This window comes from Pongo pygmaeus, chromosome 20, assembly GCF_028885625.2.
Source record: "Pongo pygmaeus isolate AG05252 chromosome 20, NHGRI_mPonPyg2-v2.0_pri, whole genome shotgun sequence".
NCBI lineage: Eukaryota > Metazoa > Chordata > Mammalia > Primates > Hominidae > Pongo > Pongo pygmaeus.
The window spans coordinates 39,329,924-39,332,627 of NC_072393.2; the positions used below are offsets into that span (position 1 = coordinate 39,329,924).

At 42.5% G+C, this 2,704-nt stretch overlaps 1 pseudogene; it reads left to right on the forward strand.

Annotated features, from left to right (window-relative positions):
• Positions 1 to 1,707: 1,707 nt before the first annotated feature.
• On the forward strand, positions 1,708 to 2,221 carry LOC129021052 (coiled-coil-helix-coiled-coil-helix domain-containing protein 2-like; annotated as a pseudogene).
• The last annotated feature ends 483 nt before the right edge of the window (positions 2,222 to 2,704 follow it).

Sequence of the window (2,704 nt, forward strand, 5' to 3'; positions counted from 1 at the left end):
CTAATGAAAAGGGTTCTTATGAGCATATATATTATATTTAAGCTACATATTTAATCTTCACCATGAGAAAACACAAATGATAAACATACCTTATCTCAAGTAATTACACCATATTCCCCACTGCCTCTGCTCTCAAATGCATAGTTTAATAGTTACTTGCGCTAAAATTATCCTTCTACACATCAAATCCACTACTTAAAGGAGCTAGTCTCTTTTAAAGAAATGAACCTAATAATCTGTATGAATAAAACCATGTCCCAAATTCTCTATAAAGTATGTTAAGAGCAGAACTATGATTTAATGCCAAATAAATTTTAAATATTACACCTTAAAATGCATCATGTTCACATAAACAATTATATAACAGACAGGAAATTCAGGAGCTAATAATGCAGTTTTCAGCAACAAAATGAAAGTTCATTTCCTCCACAGCACCTCTATCTCTACAGCCCACTCATATACTATGTATGAACAGCTTCCATATATATGATGTTTCTCAGTGGGTTTTCTCCAACCTGGGCAACACAGCAAAACCCTGTCTCAAAAAAAAAAAAAAAAGGAAAGAAAGAAAAATGGCCAGGCACAGTGGCTCACACCTGTAACCCCAGCACTTTGGGAGGCTAAGGCGGGTGGATCACCTGAGGTCAGAGTTCAAGACCAGCCTGGCCAATATGGCAAAACGCTGTCTCTACTAAAAGTACAAAAATTAGCCAGGTGTGGTAGTGTGCTCCTGTAATCCCAGCTACTCAGGAGGCTGAGGCACAAAAATCACTTGAACCCAGGAAGCAGAGGTTGCGGTGAGCCAAGATTGCGTCATTGCACTCCAACCTGAGCAACAAAAGCGAAACTCCATCTCAAAAAAAGAAAAAGAAAAAGAAATGTCATTTTCATTGAGCATTGGATCAATTTAGAAGTTGTTATTCATAGAATAATAACAACATCACACTATCTTTCTAAAATTCCAACACAGAATAATAAGACCAATTACTGGGTATGCTCAGCCTGGGGGAGCCAAGAGGGCAGATATTCTCTGCAGCTGTCCCACTTGGAGAGTCCAGAGAAGCAGAGGATGTTTTCCAGGGAGGCTGCTGAGATGTAGGGCCCACCCAGGAAAGTCTGAGGGCTATCCTGGGAAAAGGATAAGGATAAGGATAACTCATTTTTTCAAAAAAGCAAGTGGGAGAGGCATTAGATTTAAAGTATTTGCCAAATACAAAGCAATTTCAAAGCCTTAAAAAATTCTACAAGATATTCATTCAACAAATATTGATAGGCCAGGCGTGGTGGCTCATACCTGTAATCCCAGCACTTTGGGAGGCCAAGGCGGGCAGATCACCTGAGGTCAGGAGTTTGAGACCAGCCTGACCAATATGGTGAAACTCATCTCTACTAAAAACACAAAAAAAATTATCCGGGCATGGTGGTGCACACCTGTAATCCCAGCTACTTGGGAGGCTGAGACAGAATAATCACTTGAATCCGGGAGGCAGAGGTTGCAGCGAGCTGAGATCGAGCCATTGCACTCCAGCCTGGGCAATAAAAATAAAAATAGAGCTAATGGTAGTTCTTTCTAGGTGGCGGGATTTGGGGAGGATTATATATTTTCTAAATTTTATCACTGCAGTTTTCTGCATTGTTTGAGCTCTTTAAAATGAACAAAACGGCTTGTTTTCACACATCCAAACACCGAGCCGCCACACACCTAGGATGCCCCATGGAAGCTGAAGCCGCACCTCCCACACGGCCCCTCTGGCCAGCCGGGCATCTCAGATGAAAGCTGCACCCAGGCCAGCACCAGCAGCTCAGCCTCCAACAGTGGCATCCACCTCTGCAGTTGGCTCTCCTGCTGCTGCTCCCCAGCAGCCAGGTCTGAGGGCCCAGATGGCAACCACTGCAGCTGACATGGCTGTGGGCTCTGCTGTGGGGCACACACTGGGCCACGCCATCACCGGGGGCTTCAGTGGAGGAAGTAATGCTGAGCCTGTAAGGCCTGACATCACTTACCAGTAGCCTCAGGGAACCCAGTCGGCACAGCAGCAGCGGCCTTGCTTCTATGAGACCAGTTTTTGGAGGATGCACAGAACCAGGGTGACAAAAAGCTCTGTGAGGGCTTCAGTGAGGTGCTGAAACAGTGCAGACTTGCAAACAGATTGGTCTAATCAAGAAGGTCAAATTGGAGTAATGAAAAATCAGCTCTCATACCCAAGTTAATTTAGTATAAAAATATAATTGATAGTGAAGGTATAAAGCGTAACCATCAGTTAAACCTCTCCTTGTCATTCATAGCTTCCTTGCTTCAGAATTGAAATGGAAGAGGTGTTCTTACTGTGCAGAATTTCATTAAGGTCGTGTAGAATTTGGGGCTGGGCAAATGTTTGTGTAGCCTCCTTAAACTAACTGTTATGATTTTATTTTTTGTGAGTTAATTAGAATAAAGTGATTTTCTTCCAAAAATAAAAATGAAAATGAAATGAGTGAAATGAAAAATGTAATATCATTGTCATCAAACTAACACTGATTTTTCTTTAAAAAAAAAAGATCTAAATTAAGTATGCAAAAATGTTAGCGGCTGGCTGGGTGAGGTGACTCATGCCAGTAATCCCAGCACTTTGGGTGGTCGAAGGGGGTGGATCACCTGAGGTCAGGAGTTTGAGACCAGCCTGGCCAAAATGGAAAAAGCCTGTCTCTACTAAAAATACAAAAA